This window comes from Mauremys reevesii, linkage group 1 (genome assembly GCF_016161935.1).
Source record: "Mauremys reevesii isolate NIE-2019 linkage group 1, ASM1616193v1, whole genome shotgun sequence".
Lineage (NCBI taxonomy): Eukaryota > Metazoa > Chordata > Testudines > Geoemydidae > Mauremys > Mauremys reevesii.
In genome coordinates, this window is record NC_052623.1 from 301,120,384 (window position 1) to 301,147,716 (window position 27,333).

The 27,333-nt window shown below is 40.5% G+C and overlaps 1 long non-coding RNA gene across 2 annotated transcripts in view; it reads left to right on the plus strand.

Moving 5' to 3' along the window:
• LOC120397582 overlaps positions 1–14,136 on the plus strand; it is a 73,022-nt gene extending 58,886 nt beyond the window's left edge. The window contains exons 2-4 of one of the 2 annotated variants that reach the window (XR_005593875.1): positions 10,517–10,647; positions 12,868–12,998; positions 13,485–14,136. This is a non-coding gene — a long non-coding RNA (uncharacterized LOC120397582). The remainder of the gene's footprint in view (positions 1–10,516; positions 10,648–12,867; positions 12,999–13,484) is intronic. The other variant, XR_005593874.1, reaches the window with a different exon arrangement.
• The last annotated feature ends 13,197 nt before the right edge of the window (positions 14,137–27,333 follow it).

Genomic DNA, 27,333 nt, shown 5'->3' on the forward strand with positions numbered 1-27,333 from the left:
CTGTTGCAAGGAGGACAGAGGGTGCAGAAGGGTGAGGACCTCAACCTGTGAGGGCCACAAGGTCTGACCTCGGCCCATGAAGGCCACATGGTCTCACCCTACCTCATGGGCCCAAGGCCCATCCCCATGCTCTTGAAGAGCAGTTTCAGTATCTTCCTGTTACTTTATTTAATTGCTTAATTCACTGCTTTAGATTAGTTTTGCTGCCATGTTACACTGTGCTTATCTCTGTTTCCTCCTGTTCCTATTCTCCACCCTTTCTTCTCCCCTTCCTTTTTCTCTTTGGGACTTTAAAAGCCATCACATCAAACCATGTCACTTGGGACTAGGTGGGGTGCTCTCTGCCTTTGCAGGTTGAGGAGATGCCACATTTTCCAAGTCCTGCACACACACAGCAACAAATTTAGAAAACTCTGGCTTTTCAGTGTTGTTTTTTAGCCTTGAAAGTTTTTCAACAATCCCACTGCTCGAGAAATTCATCAACAAGAGTCTTCAAAAGACCTGCAGACAACGGAATATAAAAATAGAATTAAGCTCAGGAAGTTCCACAGAATGCATTTTTCCCTCAGGTTGATGGGGGAAGTTCATTTGTTTTTTTTTCATAATTATCTTTTTTTTCCCCTAGTTTTATGGTCAGTTGTCATTGAGCTTTCATTGGGCATTAGCTAATTCTTATCTTTGAGTTCCTTGACGTATTGACTCATGAACCATTTGTCAGTCAAAATAGTCATTTTTTTATTTGATAAATCAGGCTACTCCATGTCCATTTGCTGACACATTGTGATAGTTTTCTCTAGCCTTCAGTCTTTCATTGTCAGGTAATTTCAGAACTGTATCTCTTCTATTATTTCTCTGCTCTTGGTTGAGGCAATCTATTGTTTTTTTCTTCTCAACATTTAAGTTTCCTGTGATGTTTATTTGAAGTAAGCTCATTCATCATGAATTTTCTTTTGGTCTAAAAGTTATTTTTGTTATTTTTTAAAAAAAGTTTATAATTTTACCTGTTCCTTCACATTTTAGAACACTGATCAGTATGCTCATCTTTACTAAACCTACCTAGAAATACCAAAAATGAATAATAGAACTGGTCAAATTTTTTTCCTGATTTTTTTTCAATTGAAGTTGAAATTCAAAACAATTTTTGAATTTTTTGCTAAACTTGGCCCCCATTTTCAACCATCCTATAAAGTTGCTAGAAAATGTTCAAACTTCAGAATTTTGTTGAAATTTTTTTTAAATGGAATTTTGCCCCTCTTTTTTTTTTTAACTAGTGGTGGATATATTCAGCAGTGCAATGGCTACTTCCACAAGCACTCAACTTCTCCCCTCCCTCCACAATCCTAGCTGCTTAAACTGCTTGTAATTCCTCATGCACCTCAACCACTCTCTCAGCTGCTCAACCACCACGTCACCCCTCAGCAAGAGACCCCATATTGACTCCCTGTCAGCTGCAGAACCTTTCTGCTGTTCCTCATTAACAAGTGCCCAGAACTAATATACTTCTCACCCAGCTTGCCAACACTTCTGCTATCTCAATAACCAACATCCAAATCCCAGTTCTCAGCTGCCAACAATTCACAGTACCACTCCCCATCCCTAAAGAGTCTGGTCACCCTAACTGCCCTCCTTCCTAGTTGCTCTCCTTCTTCTTACTCGTAAGAAGTATCCAAACCCAATTAACGTCTCTAAGGCTAATCCCTTATGATTTCAGATAAGCAAATGGTCCCAACCTTCCTCTTACAGCTCACCAACTTCCTGTCCACCAGCTCCCCAAATACAATCCTGATTTCCTAGCCCTTGCCTGGTGAACAAATGGTCCATCTATCTCAAAATCCTTAAGAGTGGGAGCTAAGTATTAATTTGTATGTTCTAATAGTGTTTACAGTATTTTATATGGTATTTTCAGGTGAAAATTTCAAAATGCTTTACATCTCCCTACTTGTATTATTTTTCTTTATTTTTCTACAGCAATGGACATTTCATTGTCTTGATCTTAACACTACCTGGTATCATACTCGCCTTTGCAGGTGGAAAAATGTCACGCTGATTACAGTCAGTCAAGTAGCATTATATTATCTTACACACACCATGACACTCAGTCTAAACAATACAGGGGATGTGATGTCCTAGAGCAAAATGTGCATTTTGAAAATCTTTTATAATCTTGGTCACTGAAACTAATTTCAACCAACTCTCCCTCTGTCACATACATCTATAAATAGTGTTCTATTAGAAACTGTGGTTAACTAATATGACACATAGCAGAAAAATCAAGGGAAGTGACAGTTAAGGTATCCTTAAGAACATAAGAATGGCCACACTAGGTCAGACAAAAGGTTCATCTAGCCCAATATCCTGTCTACCAACAATGGCCAATGCCAGGTGCCCCAGAGGGAGTGAACACAACAGGCAATGATCAAGTGATCTCTCTCCTGCCATCCATCTCCACCCTCTGACAAACAGAGGCTAGGGAACCCTTCCTTACCCATCCTGGCTAATATCCATTAATGGACTTAACCTCCATGAATTTATCCAGTTCTCTTTTAAATGCTGTTATAGTCCTAGCCTTTACAACCTCCTCAGGCAAGGAGTTCCCCAAGTTGACTGTGCGCTGTGTGAAGAAGAACTTCCTTTTATTTGTTGTAAACCTGCTGCCCTTTAATTTCATTTGGTGGCTCCCAGTTTTTGTATTATGGGAACAAGTAAATAACTTTTCCTTATTTACTTTCTCTACATCACTCATGACTTTATATACCTCTATCATATCCCCCCTTAGTCTCCTCTTTTCCAAGCTGAAACGTCCTATCCTCTTTAATCTCTCCTCATATGGGACCCGTTTCAAACCCCTAATCATTTTAGTTGCCTTTCTCTGAACCTTTTCTAATGCCAGTATATCTTTTTTGAGATGAGGAGACCATATCTGTATGCAGTATTCAAGATGTGGGCGTACCATGGATTTATATAAGGGCAATAAGATACACGCCATCTTATTTTCTATCCCCTTTTTAATTATTCTAACATCCTGTTTGCTTTTTTTGACCGCCACTGCACACTGCATGGATGTCTTCAGAGAACTATCCACGATGACTCCAAGATCTTTTTCCTGACTTGTAGCTAAAATTAGCCCCCATCATGTTGTATGTATAGTTGGGGTTATTTTTTCCAATGTGTATTACTTCACATTTATCCACATTAAATTTCATTTGCCATTTTGTTGCCCAATCACTTAGTTTTGTGATATCTTTTTGAAATTCTTCACAGTCTGCTTTGTTCTTAACTATCTTGAGCAGTTTAGTATCATCTGCAAACTTTGCCACCTCACTTTTTACCCCTTTCTCCAAATCATTTATGAATAAGTTGAATAGGAGGGAGGGATAGCTCAGTGGTTTGAGCATTAGCCTGTTAAACCCAGAGTTGTGAGCTCAATCCTTGAGGGGGGCCACTTAAGGATCTGGGGCAAAATCAGTACTTGATCCTGCTAGAGAAGGCAGGGTGCTGGACTCAATGACCCTTCAGGGTCCCTTCCAGTTCTAGGAGATAGGTATATCCATTATTTTTATTTAGGATTGGTCCTAAGACTGACCCTTGGGGGACACTACTTGTTACCCCTCTCCATTCTGAGAATTTACCATTTATTCCTACCCTTTGTTCCCTATCTTTTAACCAGCTCTCAGTCCATGAAAGGACCTTCCCTCTTATCCCATGACAACTTAATTTACGTAAGAGCCTTTGGTGAGGGACCTTGTCAAAGGCTTTCTGGAAATCTAAGTACAGTATGTCCACTGGATCCCCCTTGTCTACATGTTTGTTGACCCCTTCAAAGAACTCTAATAGATCCGTCCTCCCTTAACTGCTATTATTACTCTTAACTACTATGGGAGACAGACAAACGTCTGAAATAATTTCTGAAGGGTGCATGCAGATATGTGAGTGGTGGGCAGACTGGTTCTGAGCCATTCTGCTCCTCTGAATGGTTGGCATTGTTTGTGGTGGTTGCATTTTGTTTACTCAATATCTTCCTGGAATAGTTTTGTTTTTGACATGGGAGGAAAGGTGAAGCTGTTGGTCACTGAAAACACCTAACAATTTTTAGCTATCTTCCAAAGAGACTTTTATAGGGTTTGTGCTGAAAGCTGGAGGCTGTTGCTGCTGTTAGTACTTCAAGCTCGGATAAGGCACTGCTTGATTGAAAACAAGCAATTATGCAAAAAATGGATTTCTTTCATAAAACTAGAATCTCTACAAGAATCTGTTTCCACTATATATAAAATGTTGCCTCTTTCCCCCAGAGATTAGAAGGAGTTTGGAAATAAAGTAGTTGAGCTGCAAACTTCCTGTGCTGGATACAGTGGAACATTCTAATTCAAGAGGAAAAAAACCCAGCATAGTAAAGATAGATGAGCTGGTTTAAAAATTTAGGGTTAGGAGTTTGAAAATGGTTGGTTCCCCGACAATATAGAAACTGAGAAGATTGTTGTTTTCCTTCTGCTGTGGCAACAGTGTTCACAATTGTCAGGACAAATGGGGATTGCTTTCCTTATTTCTGCAAGGACCTTTCTGGGGAGAAAACCTATAAATCTAACTGAGGACTATCCTGATGGTATGTGAATCGCTGATGGTGAGAAACAAGCTCCTTGCCATTGCAAAAATCCATTACCCACTTGTGAAATTTTTCAAAAAGCACCTTTGTGCTTGCCCCTCAAGCTTGGGGAGGAGCTCCCCACCAAGCTACTTCATTATCTTTCTTGAAATCCCGCCTTAAAACTCCTCTACCACGATGCCTGAAAAACCTTGACAGTGGGTAGGCTGCTGCTGGGCACTGATATCACCATCTATCACCCTGACCAATATTGTCTTATTGTTTCTGGTAGCCAGCCCCTCATTTGTCTGACTGAATATCCAACTGTTGTACTTTGTCTTATATGTTGATTGTAGACTCTTTGGGTCAGGGACCATATTTTTGTTCTATGCTTGTAAAGCACCTAGCACAATGGGGTTTTGGCCAATGACTAGGTGCTAAGGTAATATAAATAATAAGTATATTAGTATGTAATTAAGTTAGCTTTGTGTTTGCAGAGAGAACTTTTGCTTGTCACAAAATGCCATACACAGAGAAGCCTTTGAGCTTAGCTCACATGGGATTGGCAAGTCCAGCACCACAAAGCTTGTTAATCAACAGTCCTTCACCGTATCTAGCATTGCCTGGTTAGTGCCTCAGTTGCAGTAGCAACCCACTCCCTAGGCCCTAGCCTCCATTTCCACTTCTCTATTACTTAGCAACAGTCTATCTTTCAAAAGGCAGTTGTTTAGTAGGCTCCAAGACTAATAGAGCTGATCAGAGGCGGCTGGAATAAACACACATGTGTAGTTAAAGGTGATTTTGTTACCCATTACCTTTCTCTACTTCCTGTGACTAGGGCTGTTGACAAATTCAGCTGGAAATCCTACACAATTGCAGTGGGTAGCTCAGCATCAAGAAGGTGGCCTAATTCACTACTTTGTTATTTTGAATAATCTCAATACAGTGACACCAGTATAAAACTGGAGTTATGCTGTGGTGAGGCAGGACACAGGCTTTGTCTATACTTAAAACACTACAGATATGCTGCTGTAGCACTTCTGTGTAGACACTCACTACAGCAATGGGGGAGGGGGAGTTCTCCTGTTGCTGTAGTTAACCTATCTCCTGAGAGATGGTAGCTAGGTTGATGGAAGAATTTTTCCATCAGCCTAGTGCTCTCTACACCATAGTTTAGGTCTCTCAGGGGTGTGGTTTTTTTCACACCCTGAGCTAAGTAGCTATGCCAATGTACATTTTCAGGGTAGACCAGCCCAGAGGGATGTGCAATGGTTGATTAGAATTCTAAACACATATAATCTGGGGTTGGCTTTTTCTTATGTATCACTAAATATTATTTTATTAACTTACAGGCTAATGTGGAAATCCTTACTAAGAAAACAAAATCAGTCACTTAGGTAAGGATGTGAAGATTGGACCCTCAGACTTTAAAACTAGTAACTGTCTTCTAGGAAATGGGTTTGGACTGTAGCAACAACAGCAGCTCCAGCCCATCTCAACTAACTTCTCTTTCCCCCCAAAAGGACAGATATTACCATCTAAGTCTGTCACACAGATAGAAATTAAAAGGGTTAGAAGCACTGTTCCCTCAAAGCCATGCAGTGCTCCAGCAAGTGTTGCTCAGCCACGCACATCCTCAGCGACGGCGGGAGAGCAGTGCCTGGGAGTGGGGTGAGGCTGGAGGTAGGGCTGGCCTTACCATGAGGCAAACTGAGGCGGTCGCCTCAGGTGCCAAAATATTGGGGGGGCGCCACTAGGACCCAGAGTGTAGAAAACTGCTCTAGATGCACAGAGATGGTGAAGTGCTTTCCTGGAGGAAGGAGGGCACAAGAGACATAACAGGCAGGCAGGAGAAACGGTGAGAGGGAATAACAGAAAGCAGCAGGAGCTGCAGGGAGAGAGAGGAGGAGGAACATCTTATGTACCTCTCTAGCACTCCCAGGAGCCTGGACTGATTAACATCAGCTTCTCAGGGAGCTTCCTGTTTCCTGCTACTTCCCTGAACCCACTTGAGGAGAACAGGCAGTCAACTGAAGTAGTAGGAGCCAGTTAGGCCCTTAAGACACGGATATCTTCCCTCACTCAGGCCCTGCTACCGGTCTCCTTATTTGTCCCCTTCAATTGAGTGTTGAGAGACACTATAGCTGACACAGAACAGCAGTCATGAGTGAAAGAAGAAAACACCCCTCTGGGGCAGCATTCAGAAAAAGCAAGCAAGCAAAGGAAGCTTTTCTATCTAAGCAGGAAGAGCTCTCCTGAGATACATGACACAAATGTTCACAGTGAGCCTTCCGACCCCAGTGAGGATGTGAGTGGTGAGGAGATGCCTGATCTTCCAGTTAGTTAGAGTGCCGGTCACCTGGCAGCTACTGCAGCATCCATATCTCCATCTCAAATTGATGTAACCATGTACATTCCTGAAGAAAAGTGTAGAAACAGCTGCTGCTGCTGAGTTTAGTTCCTTAAGTCTAGATGATCCAGGACTGTGGATCCACTTGAGCAGTAGCCTGAGGGACTTCCTTGTACTGCATGGGCCACAGCAAGTGAAAAACTTCATGTTCCCCAAAGACAATGACAATAGAAGTTTCTATCCAACGCATTACTGGCGTGAAATCCCCAATGGTGGCAAAGTGGAAAGGCCATGGCTTATGTACTCAAAAACCCAGAATGCTGCATACTTTTTTTGTCGCAAACTCTTCCAGTCTAATGTTCCAGCCACATTGGGTTCTATGGGTCTGGAAAAATCTGGCTAGAAATCTGATATGCCATGAGAAGACAGCAAATCACCAGAGAGCATTCCATAGGTGGAAAGAGCTTGAGAGGCGACTAAGGTTAAAGGCCACCATAGATGATCAGAATCAAGAGAAGATTGCATCAGAGTCTCTTTACTCACAAAATGTTCTGAAAAGGCTCATTGCCATTGTGAGAATGCTTGCTACCCAAAACCTAGCACTTCAGATCAGCTGTATGTGCCAAACAATGGAAACTTCCTTAAAATTGTGGAGCTGATGGCTGAGTTTGATGCTGTACTCCCACAGCATCTAAGAAGAGTCACCACCGAAGAAATGTGCACACTCCACCACCTTGGAAAAACAATTCAAAATAAGATCATACAGTTACTGGCAACAAAAGTCAAACAGAAGATTGTGGCAGATCTGAAGTCAGCAAGATATTACTCTGTTATTCTGGACTGCACACCTGACATCAGCCACACAGAACAAACTACTTCAATGGTGCATTTTGTAACAACAACAACAGAACCTAGTGAAAATGTCCCTGCAATGGTGACTGTCAGAAAGCATTTTCTAGAATTTATTGACATTGATGATATTACAGGAGCTGGTATGACAAATGTGCTTCTTAAAAAGCTGGAAGATACAGGAATTGTGATAGCTGACATGAGAGGTCAAGGCTACGATAATGGTGCCAACATGAGAGGAAAGAACAGAGGAGCGCAGACACGGATTTAAGAGTTAAACCCTCAAGCTTTTTTTTGTCCCATGAATTCTCATTCATTGAACTTGGTGGTCAGTGATGCAGGGTCAGCTTCTAGTGAGGCTGCTGATTTTTTAAATATAATTCAAAGCATCTATGTATTTTAAAGCAACATCTGGGAACATCCTCTCTGACACTGAAACCACTGAGTACGACACAATGGGAAAGTCGAGTGGAGGCAATAAAGCCTATCAAACACCAGATTGGGAAGATAGATGATGCCATAGTTGCCATTATGGAGGATAATGCTATGACAGGAACTGTTCATGGGAGAACAGGGGCAGAGGGAAATGGAATCATTAGAAACATACACAACTTCACATTTCTGTGTGGCTTAGTGTTGTGGCATGACATACTGTTGTTGTAAGCAAGAGACTCCAAGGTGTTGACCTTGATATATCTGGAGCAATGGAACAGCTGGACAAAGCACAGTCATACCTACAGTCTTACCAGTCAGATGAGGGATTTCAAAACATTCTGAAGAGTGAACAGAAGTTGGCAGAGGAACTTCACACTGAAGCTATTTTCCCACCCATTCAAGAATACAAGAGTCACCGAAGAAGAAGACATTTTGATTATGAGGCATGGGATAATCCCATCAGAGACCCCAAACAACAATTCAAAGTTGAATTCTTTAACCAGGTGCTAGATTGTGTAATACAGTCAGTTGAAGAACATTTCATGCAGCTCAAGGAACACAGCAGCATAGTTGGGATGTTGTATGATATTCCCAAACTCCTCGCTATACCTGAAGAAGACCTACACCAGCAATGAAGGGACTAGAGCCAGAGTTGACATATGATGACATGCGCGATATTGAAGCGCGTGATTTAGGTGATGAACTGAAAGCCCTTTCAAGATACATTTCAGCAGGATCAACTCCAAAGGCTGTTCTGGAATATATGTGTACAAATAAGATGACCACCCTTTTTCCAAATGCTTTCATTGCTCTGCACACACTTCTAACATTTCCTGTAGCAGTTGCCAGTGGAGAATGCAGCTTCTCCAAGCTGAAGTTAATAAAAACACATCTATGCTCCACAATGACACAGGAGAGGCTGGTCGGCCTTGCAACCATCTCAATAGAGCATGAGCTGGCCCAGACTGTGGACCTTTAGGAAACAGTTCAAATCTTTGTAACCAAGAAGGCACAGAAAGCACCACTTTAATTATTCAAACAGATAAAAATGCCAGTGTTTACTATGCAGGCAAGAAAAGTTACATTTGTTGTTTAGGCGTTTGAAAGTTAAGTGTAACTTAAAATTTTTGAACAAGGCATTTTAAGTTGTTAGTTCTCCTTTATTGGGGTAGGTAGCAGAGCAATACCATGAGAGGAGTAGAACAGGAAGAAGACAGAATTGAGTCCTTTCAAAGTTTTCGACCAAGCAAGGGGGCATGATGGCATCATTTGAGCTGCCCGCCTCAGGTGCCAAAATGTTGTGGGCCGGCCCTGGCTGGAGAACAGCAGCAGGGGTGACTGGGGAGCAGAGTGTAAGGGGATGGCAGCTGAGGCCAAGCAGCTGGAGGGGAACCATATGGCAGGGTGCGCTGGCCAACCTGGCTCATGGAGCGGGGAGGGAGCAGCAGTGGTACACCTCTCCCTGCAGAGCCAGGCGGGCCCCCATCGCTCCCCCGCCCTGCTGCCCAGCACCTTGCCCTTCAATTTTTGCATCACACTCTCCCCATCCTCCTCCCCCAGGAGGTGCTGTGTTGCCGAGATGGGGATGATCTTCTCTCCTGGGCCCCTCCCACCCCTCACTGGGAAAGAACCTGTGGGAGCAGAGACTTGAAGTTATGAATCGCTGTGAAGTGGCAGGGAGTTAAGGTGGTAACAAAGGGACCGGGAGACAAGTGGCTGAGTTGCCCAGGCTGTGCTTAGCGCAGCTGAAACCCCAAGTGAGTAGCATCAGCAACTTCTGGGTCTGCTTCAATACACTGGGCAGGCATGTGATTGGCACACATGTGGGAACCCGAACCGGGAAACCTGGGCTTAGGCGTATTGGGGCTGGGGAGAGACTGGGCAACTTTTCTGGGCACAAAGGCATGGAACTGATTCTGGATTACCGATGCTGTTTGCACTCTGCAGAAGTGGAGGGAGGGAGCTGAAATAGCTAAGGATAATTTTTCTAAAGGAAAATTTTAATTGCACTTCATTTCTGGACACTGCATCTTTCTTTCTTTGTTGCTTTCTTTCTTATGCAATTCTTTAGAGAGACATCCTAGTTGTTATCAATTGCTTTTAAAAATATGTTGCTATAAATCAATCAATCCACTCTATCAGGAGTTCAGCTGCAATATAGTCTAAAAAAGAAATGATTAATCAACTGTTACTTCTCCAAAAAAACAGCAGTTATTTTCTGTGTAGATTTTAGTGGCACAAGTCTGTGCTTTTTTAAAATCATGGATTTAAAATTAGGTGATTTTTTGTTTTTTTGTTTTTAGAGATGAATAATTAAAAGGAAAAAAAGAAACTGAAGATGCCCTTTGCTGTATAGTTGCAAGTTTCCACTTGAAAACTAATTAAGGGCTACCTGTAGATGTTGTTTATCTAGACTCTTGAAGGTTATCTACAGGTACGTTTAAACAGTTATTTGCCTGTACAGGCAAAAACGGATAAAATAATCAATTTTTATCAATCAAAACATATACAGAAATGCTGTGAAACATTTTAAAAGAAGCACATACTAATGGAATAAAACTGTGAAAGCCAAGCATTTTTCAAAGTATAACAATAGAAGAAAGACTTTGGAGTCTTGTGGATGAGATCTGGCAATCTATGTCAGAGAAATGTTCTTACTAATGGTGAGCCCTCCACATATTGCTGAATGGATCCGTTTGGTCAGCTAAGAAGTTGGACTGAGCAGATTTGCGCTGCTGGTGAAGCTGGAGTTTTTGCAACAACAGAAATGTTCTGAAATATGTTTACAGGATTGGAATGCAATTTGACTGGAAATTGACAACAATTTCATCTATGACACAAAGATTTCATGCAGATGCAGATCTGAACCAGAACCCCCCTTCCCAAGCTTTTGCCAGCAATCCTGTCCCTGTGCCAGCCTAGCAGTGTTGAAATGGACAGGGAAAGAAAGAGGCACACCACACTTCATTAGGTTTCAGCTCAGCACCCCAAGTCTTCCCCGCAGGCAACTGGAAAAGGACATTGCATTGTTTTTACCCAACTGCCAGTCTGGATCCTTCTTCCAACCCTGCTTTCTCCCACTTTTGGGGCCTGGCACTGTGCAGGGAGAGGGCAGACACCTGGGAAAGAGATTGTAAAGACTTTGCAATCTTCCAAGGGAGAAAAGACCACAGTAACTAACCTCACTCCCCCACCCCTCCCATCCCTTGTGGCTTAAGTTTGCAAAGGCACAGGAAGATCAGGGAGTCCACTTCCAAAGGAGAAAGGACTGCTGGAACTAACTTTGCTACCTGACGGCTGATGAGAAATGCACAGTGGCTCACTGAATTTTTCTGCATAAAATGTTTTTTAAGGAAGTAGCTGTAGAACCCAAATGCATAATTGTGGTTCATCAGAAATAAATATAATCATTGATTTAGAATTCTGTCTTGCTCGAGGACCATTTCAGGGAGGAGCAGAGTGGTGGCTGGGGAGGGAGCGGGGAAAGTTGGAGGAGTTTGGTAATGGAATGGGGCGTGACAATGCTGTGGCTTCAGCACTGCAGTTCAAACACACAGAGACATAGCAATGCATGGCACATTATCCAGGGAGCAAATGTCAATGCACTCTACTTCAAATGCTCTGGATCTTCAAAGGGAGAATTTAACACCAGAGCAAGAGGGGATGTTGGCGAGGAGGGAGCAGATCCATTGTAACTTTCCAGACTTGGGTTCTGGTTCCTGCCTTGGCTCAGAGTCCTCATTGGGTTCATTGGCAGGGGGCAGAGGAGGCTTCCTCAGCTGGCTTCTCTGGGTAGAGGTGCAGAATCACATACTCCTCATCCTCCAGGTCTTCCTCCTGCTGCCTGTCACCCTGGCCCTCACCAGCATCCTGTCAGAGGTGCAGAGGTCCTCCTGCTGCCTGTCACCCTGGCCCTCACCAGCATCCTGTCCTGTCAGGCAGGAGGTCCTCCTGCTGCCTGTCACCCTGGCCCTCACCAGCATCCTGTCAGAGAAAGAGGCCAACTCATGAGCCCTTTCAGGCAGCCCCCATTTCAAGTGCTTGTGTTTACACTGACAGCTGCAAGCGCACTGGAATGGCCACATTAACAGCTCTGGCAATGCCACAGAGAGCAGTGTGACTGTTGGAGTCTTTTGCCTTCCAGTACAGGAGCTCCAGGTGCTTGATGCATTCCCAACACTGGGCCAGAGTCTGCTGAATGCCCAGCTGCTCCTGCCTGTATGAAATTTTCCAGTACAGGTGAATGTTCCTGCCACTCCAGGAGAAGTGGTGGAGGGTGATGTACTCTGATCACACATTGATCATCACCTGGGTGTGGTCAGCTGGCAACGTCACTGCTCTCTGAGCAGGATTCACATTCACCTGTATTGATCTAAAGAGTGCAGTGGAAAGCTGTTCTGACTGGGTCACTACAACTCACTACTGTTGTTGAGAATGGAGGAAGAGGGAATTTCATAGATTGGTCAGTCAGAAAAGGGTTCCATGCATTGTGGCAAGGGGTGGAGTTCTATTGAAACTCAAGACCTGGTACACGCCCCTGACTGCTGTCCAGACAGCACAGTGGCATAGTTTCAGGACTGTACCACAGCCCAAAGCATGTACTTGCCAACACTTCTGATGCCTACTAGTTTACTCACCCTCTTCTCTCCTTCAGAGATTTCCTTCGAGGAGTTAAGTGTTGACAATAAGGAGGTTATTGCCCAAACCCAACCAAGGACATGTGCTCAGTCACTAGCGTAGATGTACCTGTAAACATCTAACTACATGGTTACAACGGCAAATCAGGTTTGTGGTCATCAAAATGACATCAATTCTGCCACATTTATATATGCCTACAAAACTGACCTGCATTTATTTGTGTCAGAATAATAACAGGCATAAAGTGGGAGGTTGAGGTTAGTCCTTCCAAAATCAAGTCAAAAAAGTGAATCTGATTTCTACATTTGATCTGATAGTAATTAGTTTTTCTTTGTACTTTTTAGTCCTGAATCTGTCAAGTTTAGTGATATTTGTTGGTTAAGAGAGTTGGGTTTGGGCTGTATCCAAAAGAAACAGGATTCAAGCACATTTCAACTAAAAGTCTTCAGAGAGGGAATGATTTGTAGCCATTCATCATGACAATTTAAGTGCGGTGTTTGCAAAGCTCTGGGAAGGTTTATATAGAATTCTCTGTGGGACAATATCAGAACCAGGCAGCAGTAGACTTCATCTTGATAACCTTTGTTTTGCCTGTTGCAAGCAGATCTAAAATTTCATTTTCCTGTTTTTCAGGTATTTGTCATTTGATCAAAAACATGAGCGTCATCTCAGATTCTGTGACAGCAGGACCATTTTAGGACTGAAAATGTTTTGAAATAACTCCTTAAAATTCCATATTTTGGTTGAAAATATTGACTAGTATTGGAACATAAGAATACAAGAAAGAAGATGAAATAGCCTTTACTGATATGTATAATAACAATTGAGAATATAAGTTAAATAAAATTAGGTTTTGCTGGACTGGCATTGTAAATTAAATCTAATCAATGGTGCTGGCAATGCCAATCAATATTATCTGTTAACTTTGTATAATACTACTTTAAATACAAAGCAATCTAGATGCTAGTCTTTATTATTAAGCAACGAAAAAGAGCTGACCCCCATTAAAAGGCTTCCGTTGAGATATGCTGGTAAATTTGTAAAATTGCCTTTGTTCTGTATAATTTAGAATAGGCAAGTTTGACCAAATCTTTTCTCAGTAATACTCACTATTTAATGCTAGTGTCAGCATTACAATTGCATTAAATGGCTCGTTATCAAAGAAGTCTGGTTTATGATTCTTTGACAAAATCATAAACGTGTAGATGTTCAAAAAGATATAATATAGATGCCATGAAAGAAAAAAACACTCATAAATATGTATTTGATTAAATAATGCATTCTGATTCCCAGAAGATTTTACTGTTAATGTATTTGAGTATATAGTATAAACCATTATGTTTTATCTGCTGTTAGTTGTCTTTACTATAAATGAGTTGAGGAACTTTGAGGGTAAATGCTCATTGACTTTGAATTGTCTGGCACTCACAGAACCCCTAATTCAATGTGAACTCATATAGGACTTCTTATCATTTGACAAACCATACAAAAAATAATTTTATCATTCAAACTGGATTTTGTATTTTACTTATGTGCCAAGTAACAAGACAGGAAAAATAATCAGTTCAGAGGGTTCAAGAAGAAAAGAATAATTTGCAGAGAATCATTTAGATGTAATGAGTAGCAAAGTTGCCTCAAGGCAAACTCTGCCGTAGGGAACTCAGATTTTCACAGCAAAACTAACAGTACCCAGAAATTGAGTCTGGTGCAAAAAGAGAAGCTGTTTTCCAGAACCTTTCAGAAAACTGATTTCACACAGAAAGAAGTTTGCTAACACACAGGCTGGCCTGAACTATGAATGAAAAGAGGTGCAGAGGTGGGGAGGGAAAGTGACCCTGAACATATTTAAAAAAAACCAGGACTATAAAGTAACTGCTCCACAATATTGGTGATCGATCAATCCTGATGCATCAACTTGTTTCAAGTATTTAGTCCAGATTTAGGGGTGTTGGAAATCAAGTTGCATTTTTGTTTTGTAATGTAATCCCATTTATGATCAGGAGGAGTTCAAATATCCAGTGTTTACCATTTATAGATCTGCTACTGCACAAACCCTTACTCATGTAAATAATCCTAAATCATGAGTTGTTTCAGTTAAATCAATAACACTATTCAACTGAGTGTAGATTACTCATGGAGGTAAAAAACAAACCAACCCAAGCTTCCTGGGAGTTGGCTTTATTAACAAACAAATTAACAATGATTTAATTAATAATTAAAATGTTATCTCATATTTTCTCCAGTCTTGAGTGCTGCCTGATTTCCATTTCCAGTTCTGTTCAGTCTATATCCTATATCCACTCTCCCCCAAAAAACACTCTCATCTCTCATCTATCCAGATTAGGTAATAAGCTTCCTGCCTTAGTGAATCCGCAGAACCCACTCAGGCCTTGACCAGAAGGATCAACCCATGCTAATAGAGTTGGATGTTTTGCAATGGTTACACTTGGCTTTATTTCTCATCTGAATGGCCGCACCTCTAACATCAAAGCACCCTCTAATACTTTGCTATAGCATTGGTTCAATACTGACTCAATGGGAAAAGCGTGACCTGCTAGTGGTGCAAAATTCCCACAGAACTAGGTGTCTTTGGGCAGTCTCCCATTCAATTCCAGCTGCAGCCTAATCCTGCTTTGCTATTAAATTTGGATAGGACAACAATAGGAGGATATATGGCAATAAACCAGCATACAAACATATTCTGTGCTAATCTATTCCACCATCTTTCTCCTCACCCTCTGCCGGTTTCTAGCCTCTTTTCTTGCATGTCCTGCCAGCATCTCAAGCTCATTTTTTCCGAACATGAGCTTCTCATCTTTTTTCACCGTCACTACTGATAGTGCACCATTTTTCCAAGCTTGCAGTCATGATGTTATCCTTGAATTCCCTCTCTCCCCTTCTCCTTTTCCCCTCTGTCCAAGTACAGAGTTTTTCCCCTTCCTCTATCCCTGGGTAAACTTCTTCTCTTCCCCACTCCTGTTTATACTAAACACGTCTTCTCCCAGCCCTCTCCCATATAACCATATTCCTTGAATCCTTTCACTGGCTTCCTCTCTCTTATTATATTAAATGTATTCCACTTGTTCTCCCCATATGGCTCTACTTTAGAATCAAACTCCTGCTTATATATCCTTACTGCTCCCTTTGCTTTCTACTCTGCTCTCTGACTTTTATCAAGATACTGCTATGTTAGAAACAATCTCCCGCTTCCTGTCCAGCAGTAGCCCTCTTTCTCCGTCTTCATTCCCCTCCTTAAAACCCACTTCTTTTGTCAATTATTCTTATTACACTGGTTGCCATTAAATGTCAGTATTTGCCAACAGCTACCACACAATGGTAACTGAGATACCACAAAAAGAACAGGAGTACTTGTGGCACCTTAGAGACTAACAAATTTATTTGAGCATAAGTTTTCGTGGGCTAAAACCCACTTTATCAGATGCATGCAATGGAAAATACAGTAGGAAAAAAAATATATAAAATATACAGAGAACATGAAAAATGGTTGCCATACCAACTCTAACGAGACTAATCAATTAAGATGGGCTATTATCAGCAGGAGAAAAAAAATGTTTGTAGTGATAATCAGGATAGCCCATTTCAAACAGTTGATAAGAAGGTGTGAGTAACAGTAGGGGAAAAAGTGACATGGGGAAATAGTTTTTAGTTTGTGTAATGACTCATCCACTCCCAGTCTTTATTCAAGCCTAGTTTAATGGTGTCCATTTTGCTAATTAATTCCAATTCTGCAGTTTTGCATTGGAGTCTGTTTTTGAAGTTTTTTGTTGTTGGAGTATTGCGATTTTTAGGTCTGTAATTGAGTGACCAGGGAGGTTGAAGTGTTCTCCGACTGGTTTTTGAATGTTATAATTCTTGATGTCTGATTTGTGTTCACTTATTCTTTTGCGTAGAGACTATCCAGTTTGGCCAATGTACATGGCAGAGGGGCATTGCTGGCACATGATGGCATATATCACATTGGTAGATGTGCAGGTGAACGAGCCCCTGATGGTGTGGCTGATGTGATCAGGTCCTATGATGGTGTCCCTTCAATAGATATGTGGACAGAGTTGGCAATGGGCTTTGTTGCAAGTATAGGTTCCTGGGCTGGTGTTTTTGTTGTGTGGTATGTGGTTGCTGGTGAGTATTTGCTTCAGGTTGGGGGGCTGTCCGTAAGTGAGGACTGGTCTGTCTCCCAAGATCTGTGAGAGTGAGGGATCGTCCTTCAGGATAGGTTGTAGATCCTTGATGATGTGCTGGAGAGGTTTTAGTTGGGGGCTGAATGTGACGTCTAGTGGCATTCTGTTATTTTCTTTGTAGGGCCTGTCCTGTAGTAGGTGACTTCTGGGTACTCTTCTGGCTCTGTCAATCTGTTTCTTCACTTCAGCAGTTGGATATTGTCGTTTTAAGAATGCTTGATAGAGATCTTGTAGGTGTTTATCTCTGTTTGAGGGATTGGAGCAAATGCAGTTGTATCTTAGAGCTTGGCTGTAGACAATGGATCATGTGATGTGGTCTAGATGAAAGCTGGAGGCATATAGGTAAGTATAGTGGTCAGTAGGTTTCCGGTATAGGGTGGTGCTTATGTGACCATCGCTTACTAACACTGTAGTGTGTTCAGGAAGTGGATCTCTTGTGTGGACTGGTCCAGGCTGAGGTTGATGGTGGGATGGAAATTGTTGAAATCATGGTGGAATTCCTTAAGGGCTCCTTTTCCATGGGTCCAGATGATGAAGATGTCATCAATGAAATGCAAGTAGAGTAGGGGCATTAGTCTCGTTAGAGTTGGTATGGCAACCCCCATTTTTTCATGTTCTCTGTGTGTATATATATATATATATATAATATCTTCCTACTGTATTTTCCACTGCATTCATCTGATGAAGTGGGTTTTAGACCATGAAAGCTTATACCCAAATAAATGTGTTAGTCTCTAAGGTGCCACAAGTACTCCTCGTTCTTTTTGCTGATACAGACTAACAGGGCTACCACTCTGAAACCTGAGATACCACAGCAATTTCTTATTCTGGATGCAGGAAATAACTGTGATTTGTAAAGTGCCATGTAAATGCATATTAATAAATAATTAATACTATTGCTAGTTATTGCGTTATTTTATAACCCCACATTATGCTAAAATAATTTCCATGTTGTTCTATAGAGACATCATTCCTGGATGACTGAAAGGGGTCTCTGTCTAACAGGTTATTAAATTAATAATAAAATTGAATGTTGATTTCACTTCTGTGATATTAGCAACTCAGTGAGGGTGGGGAATGGGTGATCAGAATTCCCAAAATTATCAACCTTAGGTTTCCTGCAGTGAACCTGCCTATTTGAAATGAATAGTATCTGAGTTACCTATGGGACATGCCTGGCTTATTATTTACATTAAAATAAAAACAAAAAATTCTCTTTCAAACACTCAGAATGTCATCTACTCACAATTGTATAAAGAATGGGAAAGAGACGGAGAGGAGAGATTAAGTACTTGAAGGTGGTAGCCAGAGAGAAAAGGCAAATGAAGAGAGATCGGCGAACAAAGAAAACAATCCTGGAAACGTGTCTTTTAAAACTTACAGTTTCTTCAATTTTTGAAGCTCTCTCCTCCTCTTCCCCCATTTAATTGTTTTGTTTTTATTGTTGCTACTAAATTAAATCAAGTGTGTCTGACAACTGTGGACTTTGCCAGATACCAGCAGTCTTTCCTTCAGCAAACGTGATGCATGACCTTAATTAAAGCAATTGGTTAAGATATTGTTCCTTGACCTTTTAAGTTGTGAGTGTCGGAGGGGGCAGAACTGCAATTAAAGTGAACTGTGTAACTGTTGCAGAGAGTGGGAGAGTGAGCATATGTGTCTATTACATCATTACATCAGTTTCTGATTGCATAGCTATGTGTATGGCTATGCTTATTTCATTGTTCTATATGGATGAAGATTATGCATACTGTGTTACACACTGACTTATTAAGCATAGGTCAGTTAAAAGACTGAGTTTTGCTTTTCTGTGTTTTGGTTCTTTGCTGTCTGTCTTTCACACTTTATTCACGAAGCAGTTTATTAAGAGGCAATTTCTAAAAATCCCTAGACACATTTTAAAAACCAACTGATTGTATAGAAGGTGGTGGTGGTGTACTATACTACCCTGCTGAAATATGAATATTTTACATTTAAAATTACCATTATTAATTACATTTTGAGCACCCAGTATTGGACTGGTACCTCATAAATGAGACCTGCTTTCTGGCTGAAGAGCTTGCAATGTAAAATGACAAGCTGAAACAGGTTAGAAAGAGTAATAATGGGGAAAGACTGGGGGTTACAAATATAAACACACATGACTGTACTACATCATGTGTGATTCTTAAAGTTATCGAGACAGCTAAACCTTTGTTCCAATTACATTTTACAGTGATTTATTTTTGGTATTTTTTTTTAGAGGGGAATAAAGCTGGGGTGACAGAAGCATGGGCAGTGACAGAGGGAGGCAGGACGAGGAAGAAAGGCATGAGGAAGATGAGGATTGGGTAAAGGGAGAAGTTTACTTTAGGATCAGAAGGATGAACAGAGGTCATAGTGGAACAGGACAAAGGGAGGGGGTCATACAGAATCATTGGCTGTTGTGACTGGAGTTCTGGGATGTTGGTGTTCTGCTTGAATTGATAGAATGTAGGTTCTGATGTGACTAGGATCGGGGAGAGGCTGTGAAGGGGCTGCTGGTGCTGTGGCTGCTGCTGGGGGAAACTGGAGCTTTGGAACTCCACCACAGAGTCCCTGCAGAGGAGATGCCTGGGGATGATGGTGGCAGCTGCTGCTGCTGTTGTCATTAGGGTGTTAAGAACACTTAGGGAAAAAAACAACCAAACAAAAAAAACCTTCTTGTTCTCCAATTTCTTTGGGATAATTCCTTCAGGCACCACTGTGGTAAGAACCAAGTAGTGAGGACAATATGCACATTACTGTAGTGGTCCGTTGGCAATGCTTACCCTCATAATAAACACAGGTTGGTAGTTTCTTTTAAAGGTGGCAGTAGTTGCCTTGTTGTCAGTGATCACTGTTCCTTCTCTCTAGTACAATAGACCAAATGATAGAAGCCTCTTTTCCTGGATTCTTTACTTCCCCTGCTTCGAAGCTGCTCCTGCTTTGCCACTTGCCTCCCTCTTTCCCACTTTACTATTTGCTATTGAACACCCTTGAGTAGGAAAGATTTAATTTTTATTTGGGTTTGGTCTTTCGAGCCCAAGATGCAATGTCAATAAGCATGAACTAGGCTAAGAATTAAATTTGCCAAACAACTGCGGAGCCCCTTGTAGGTCTTACAGACACAAGCCCTGGGGTGCCCAAAGAGATATTAGGGGGCAGGACACCTCTCATCTTTGTTTTTGTTTTACAAGTGGGGAGCTTCTGAATGAAAAGGAAATACCCAGAGACCCAAACAATATCTTGTATTTTTTAAGTGGAAACATATTTTATGCAGGCCTTGTTTGGACATTGTCATTAATTTGCAGCAGATGGGAGGGTAGTTTGAAGAATTTTTCGGGGATTCAAACTGCCTTTCTTCTGATTTTGTATTTGGTTCTGTATCTCTCTCTATTGGACTAATATATTCAGGTATAAAATGCTTCTCGCAGTCACAGATGTGTTGGTTTTATGTGCAGGATTGATTTTTGTTCTCATCATGGGTTGGTAATGGCCCGAGGTATCTTTTAAACACTTTGGAATGATCAGATTTCAAATGTATCTCCCTCACACTGACCTGTGATGTGTGTCTTTGTGACATCAGGTTGGCTTCCTGCAATGCACTTAATTGTGGACTGCCAAAAAGACACAATTATCAGTTGCACCTAATGTTGATTGCAGCAGTGTGTGTGTTTTTGGGTATAGACATAGGAGATTCTACCTCCCTTCTGCTTCGACCTGTGAACTGACTATTTATTGAGTAAATTGAGTTTAGACTTTTGGGTTTAGCATTGTGTGTTCCAAGTATTTTAAAGAACTGTTCCCTTGCTGCTACTGTAATGCTAAGGCAGCAGGACCAGCCCTCACGGCTGTAGAATTCAGCAAAGGAGTTTGGTAGGTGAATCTGCATAGTCCTGGTTCTACTGACTCTGTTCCTCCCTTGGCCCTAGCCACGATCTCTCTTCCAACAGGTGGCAATCCACTGGAGACAGCTGCAGGCGCTGCATGAGCATTCTGTATCTTACCAATTTCTCCCAGATGGGAACCATACCAGATCTGCTCTATTTAAGGCATTATGCAGACTTAGGTTTGTGGCATGTCTTTCCTTCTGATCTACTGAAAAAAATTCCAAACCGAAACAAAAAACAAACAAACTACAGGATTGCCTCTTTATAATAGGCTTTCAGGAATGTTCTCTCCTCCATTCCCCTCCCCCCACCCAGTATTTTTAGGGGCTTTTGTCATGGCATGTTGATATTTTAAGATTATCAGCTTTGATTTACTTGTGTGGTATGTTAAAAAGCTTGTTAAATTGATGAATTACTATTTTTAAATGTTCTTGTTAGCACAAATAATGTGTCTGATGAAAACGTGAAATAAAATAAAGACAGTAATAAATGTGTAACTAATTGTGGTCATTATTAACAATACTATTTGAACACACCTTCTCAGCTTGTGATGATTGTACTGAGTTTATCTGAATACCTTTTGGCAGTTCCATTCCAAACCACCTCCCTCAGTTTACCAACAAAAACATAACTCCTATCTAATTGGTGTAAAGTGAAAATTTTCATATGTTGCGTTGCCAAAGCATCTGTGAAGTTTAGGTCAAAGGGCAGCTATTAGTGAAATTAGTTGACAATGTCCATTTTGTTTTTAATCCACAAAAGTCTTCCCCCACTCTGTAAAAATCATTTTAATGTAGTCTTTTTTGTGAAGCAAAACCTAAGTTTCATCTATAAACATTAGCAGTAAATATCACAAAAGTTAATGACAGTTGGCTGTGTAAGTTCTGGCCTGACCTGCACCCTGTGTAATAGACTGAAGCAAATTTATTAGTAGTATACTACACATTCCATTGACTTCAGTGGAATTATCCGCTTAGGCCAATAGTGAGTTTAGCCCATTTACTTCAATGGAGTTTCACTGCATGGGAATTAGGACTAATTTGGCTCAAGTCAAAAAGCTTGTAAAGATTTGTTCCCAGGAATTCATGGGCCAAATTCAACTCTGTTGTAAAAGTTACACATAGTGTAAGTAGGGTCTGCATGAGCTCTACCCTGACATCTAGTGATGAACTGGGAGAGAAGACTTCATGAATTGATCTTGTTTGCATAGACATGCCCAAATGCTTTGCGCAAATGATCACTTTTGACTTGTGTTGGATCCCCATTCACTTTGTTATTGGGGGCAGGGGTAAGAAAGTGTAGTTATCCTTGTTGTGTGAATCAAGAAGAGCAGAACTGTGCTTGGCATACCATGATTGAGGGACTCACCCTCAACTAAACTGCACTTGCTAGACAGGGGTGCTAAAGAGAGAAGTTGGGGACAGGTCCTTGTATTTGGTGCTGTGGGCTCTGCTTAAGGGTCATAGACACCTTTGACCCTTCCTCTCTCCACTGTGTAATAACAGAGCTGATCGAGGCTTAATTGAGAATCTTTTATTGTACACCAATAGAGCGGAAATCACTGATAACTGGGTCTAAGCCTTAGATCTGCTTTGGGATGAAAGAGACTGAGCCTGCACTGGCACTAATAGCTGAAATCACTGAAAACTATGTTAAGTGATGGGACCTGAAGACATTCCAGAGGGTGCAGAGTAGCCAGCAGAGTGGCAGGAGCAGTGAGCAGCCAGCAGAGAGTGCTGATGCCAGAACTTGTGACTGGACAGCAGAGACAGCAGGTTGCCTTTCCTCGCCCCCAGGATGGGAGGCGAACTCATGCCAATGCACCTTTGAACTCTAGGTCTTCTGTTTTGATGTTTTCCCAAGTTAATGCTGGGTTACATTCCTCCTTTTTATTAAAAGTTTCTTTTATATACTCAGACTCCATGCTTGTGAAAAGGGAAGTATTGCCTCTTAGATGCACGCAGGGGGTGGTATGCAATTTTCCCAGGTTACTGGGTCAGGGCTCATGCTGGTTTTGAGTTGTATTGTTGAAAAGGAACCCCTAGATATTGAACCTAGCCCTTGTCGCTGCCGAATCCGCCTGGCAGAAGGGTTACATAAGTATGAGATGGTCAGGAAATGAATGTAACTTACAAATGGTAACATGAAGTGTAACTTTACAAGGGGATAAGGGTTGGGAGGCAGAGCAACTAACAGAAGGTGTAAGATAAAGTGAGTGTGCGGGAAGTAGCTAGCATTATCTTATGTCCTAGTTGCTTTTCCATTTCATCCCAAAATGTGCAAGTTACACTCTATCTACACTGTCATATAATGCTCACCTGGTATTAGGTGTGTGCTACTTTACCACTTCCACAATTTTTTTAACAGTTTACCCTTAGTATAAAATCCATTTACATTACTACTGAATTTGGACCTCAGGGTTCTGTGAGAGTTGCACTGTCTTATTCCAGACTGTTTTGGGCCCTAAGAAGCAACTTCAGAAGTTACATAAATGGATTAGTAAATTATACAATCCTGCTGGACACAATAATAGGTGTGAGTGTAAGATGGTATAATTTAGAGTACGTGTTGAAAGAATAGAAGTGCAGGATAGCAGCAGGAAAAATAACGAGTAAGTAAGAATGTGTAAGATAAGTTGAGAGGTTTTATAAGATACGGTTTTATGTAGCATCCTTCTCTTGCTTGCTTATAAAATGGTATGTAATTAATATCAGTCCAACCTTGATCTACCTAGAAACAATTAATCTGAGTTCAAATAAACTCATACAGTTTTCTATTAGACTAATATTGGGGAGACTCTATGGCTGAAATAGATTAGAGAGAGACCTTGTGCTAAATTTAGTTGAGCTAAGGTTAAATGGTATTGATCAAGCATTATGGCTTGAGGGAGTAATTCTGAAAAGCTTTCATATAATTAGTATTATATAAACTCAGTAGGTAGGAAGAAACGTTAGTCCCATGAAAATGAAGATACCAGAAGTAATGTTAGCCTGGCAAATGTTGTGCAGATCTCGATTTGCCTTTGGATTACTTTGCCCACCTCTGCAAGAGTTCTCTGGGGCCAAGTGATGGGTATTACAAGATCCTTCCTTATTAGTTCGGGACGTGTTTTGAAAAAATACTTGCAAATATTACATATCCATAAATCACCATTCATGGATAGCACTATATAACTAATCATAAATAATAGTAGATGTTTTTAAGACCATGTCTAGGCTCTAGTTGGAGGAAACTTTAGGTTCAACAATCAAAGAACAATTTGTCAAGACAGAAAGTAACAGTTTCTATATGGTATTTCTGAAAAGCTGTGCTATAAATGGAATGTAGAATGGGACTATCTAATTAGCACTGAATCAGCAGGTGTAGTGTAGGTGTAGTGCAATTATGTATTTACATTTGAGCTAAAACTTTTAGAGTTACTATGTAATGGCTGCCTATATGAACTAGAGCTGGTGATTTTGATGGAACAGTTTCCCACCAGAAAATGCTGTTTTTAAATAAAATCTAAACATTTGCAGGAACATGTCAATTTAGACAATTTTGGTGGGAAAATGTCAAAATTATTTTTGAAATTGAAATGAGGTATTTTGTTTTGACTTTCTTGTTTTGTTCCTTCTGACTTTATTATTTATTTCAGCTTTAAATTTTTAACTTTTAATATATTGTGTAATGTGTTATAAAACTGCCATAAGTATGTATTTCATATTTTATATTGTTCTGACGTTATCAAAATGAAGCATTTTGAAAAGGTCATTTAGATGTTTCTGAAATATTTTGATTCAGAACTTCCATTCCACAAAATATTTGGACAATCCAACTTTTCATACCAATTCAGGATGATTTTTTTCAAAGTGTTGGAATTTCCCATGGGACAGAAATGTTGTTTTCTGATCAGCTCTACATAGAACAAATTGCCTTGTGGTATTACAAATTGAATGGCTACTATATCTTTGAATAAGCACAACAGTGTGTTCTGTAAACAAATACAAAATAAATGTTTCCTTAAACATAATCAGTGATTTAGCTAGAACTGGATTTTATAATCCAAAATTTCCTCAAGCTTTATATCTACTGTAGTTTGTCTCTGAATAATACCTTACATTCAGCACAATCATCATTTGTTATCATAGAATCATATATCCAGAAATGGAAAGTGCCCCTTCAATAATCTAATCCATCTCCCTGCTAATACAGGATTACTGTTGCACATTTTGTAGCATTTTGTCCAGTCAAGTGTTAGTTGTGTCAAGGCATAGGACTTTCACCACTCTTTTGGGAGTGGGTGGCAGGGTTATTTCTTAACCTAATAAATGGTCATGAAGTGTTTCCTGGTATTCATCATAAATTTTCCATTCTTAATTTCTTCCCATTACTCCTTATTGTATCATACCACCTTAATACTGTCCTAAATAATTTCTGAGACTCCTTAGTCAAATATATTTGTGCTGTTATCATGTCCTTTACTTAGATGTATTCCAGCTGCTATTATGAATGTAAGTGTTCCACTATGTCCTCTAATCTCCCAATGCTGTGAAGGATTTTCCTGTAGGCAGGAGAGATGGATGGTGTGGAAACATGGAAACACTTGACTTCCCATAGTTGTTTCAAAAGTACTGAAAAGTAAGTGGGGGACTTTATCTGGTTGGAACCAAAAGGGAAGATACTAGGTCAAATTCTGCTGGGTGAAACTCTCAAGCAAATTAACCAATGTCAGAAGAGTTATTGCAGAGAAGTATTTCCATGCAGCTGTCCTGTTAGGTTCCATATACATTTGAATCTTCCCAAGTTAAACAGAAAGGGTCCACACCCTTCCGAAGTTGATATTATACCTCATTGAAAAATGCAATGTTGTCATTCACCTGCAATAATGAGTTGCTGTCTTTTCATTGTGAATCTTCTGGGGAGTTCAATAAAGAAGGAAATGACAGTCTGGAGAGTATAATAATGAAAGGCCTCCAAAATATTCCCAATGGAAAACTAAATCTTCTATTGGCAGATTAAATTAGTCTCTCTCTCATTTGTGTAGCTCTCAACCTTATGTGCTATGTCATATAAACTTTCTTGGAGATATGGATCAAAATAATTTAAAGCAAATCATCATAGGATGTTGGCAGTTGTAATTATGCTGCACACTTATCATAGATGTAGATATCATCCATATAATCAAGTGTCTTTTAAAATAAGGAATGATAGCCAATATGGATCAAATGAATGAGGAACACTGCATGCTCAGTTATTAAATTAAAAGACATCAGAGCCCAAACAAATCACACTGTACCTGAACAGCTAATTTAAATGAACCTTCCAGATGTGGAATTTGTTTCTACATGTCAAAGAAGTGATCATCTAATCAAGGTGGAAATGATGTACCAATGATTTTTCAGTGGTAGTGTCAGAAAAGGTACAGAACAGCATTCCTCCCTGAAATGACAAAGGATAGTACAGTATGGGGTGGACAAGAAAATGTCCTCTATTCTTATGCTCAGAGGCAAGGAAACTGCAGAAAATTAAGAAATGCAGCCCCAATTTTGTCAAAGGGGGTGTGGGGTTGTTGCCAATTTCATTGATGTCTCTCCTCATGGAGCTGTGCATTTATTTATTTATTTTTTGTGGGAGGAAAGATGTGTGGAGAAGGTGAAGAGATTGGAGTGAGTTGATCTCTGAGGGATCATTTACCTCACTGGTTATTTCTCAGAAAAATTAATGCTGACTCTATTGTCATTAGTTTTTTGGACTCCACTCTGTGCAGTCCAACCTTTCATCATCAAAAGGGTTTGGCCCAGGTATTGGTGGGGAACTAAAGAGGGTAGAGGAAATATTTTATTGTTTCTGAGCTTAAAGATGAGCCTGAATCAAAAATCCAAATTCACACACTCCCGGACATTGAAGTTCAGATCCAGATTTTAAAAAGTGCAGTTCAGGTCCATTTCTGCTAGGGTGACCAGATGTCTTGATTTTATAGGGACAGTCCTGATATTTAGGGCTTTTTTTTAATATGGGCTCCTATTACCCCCCCCACCCCGTCCTGATTTTTCACACTTGCTATCTGGTCACCCTAATTTCTGCAGTGGAGATTTTGTCTTTTCTTAGAATCTCTCTGCATAAACCCTAACCCTAAACTGTAGAAAAATATTACAAGAACACTCTTTGCCATAGAGTAACAATGCATTTGATAGTTTTTTAAAAAAAATTGTTTCTAGAAATAAATTATTTCATTCATTTTATTGAAAAATTAAAGCATTCTCTAGCCCAGTAAAAATTTATTCTGCTTGAGACCACAGTGTTTATGGTAAGTATTTGTTTTTAAATCTGACATTTCAAATTTAGTGCAAACCCAGGTGCCACTAACAAGCACACCATTTCCATTTCTAAAACCTACAGTAGAAGTTGCTA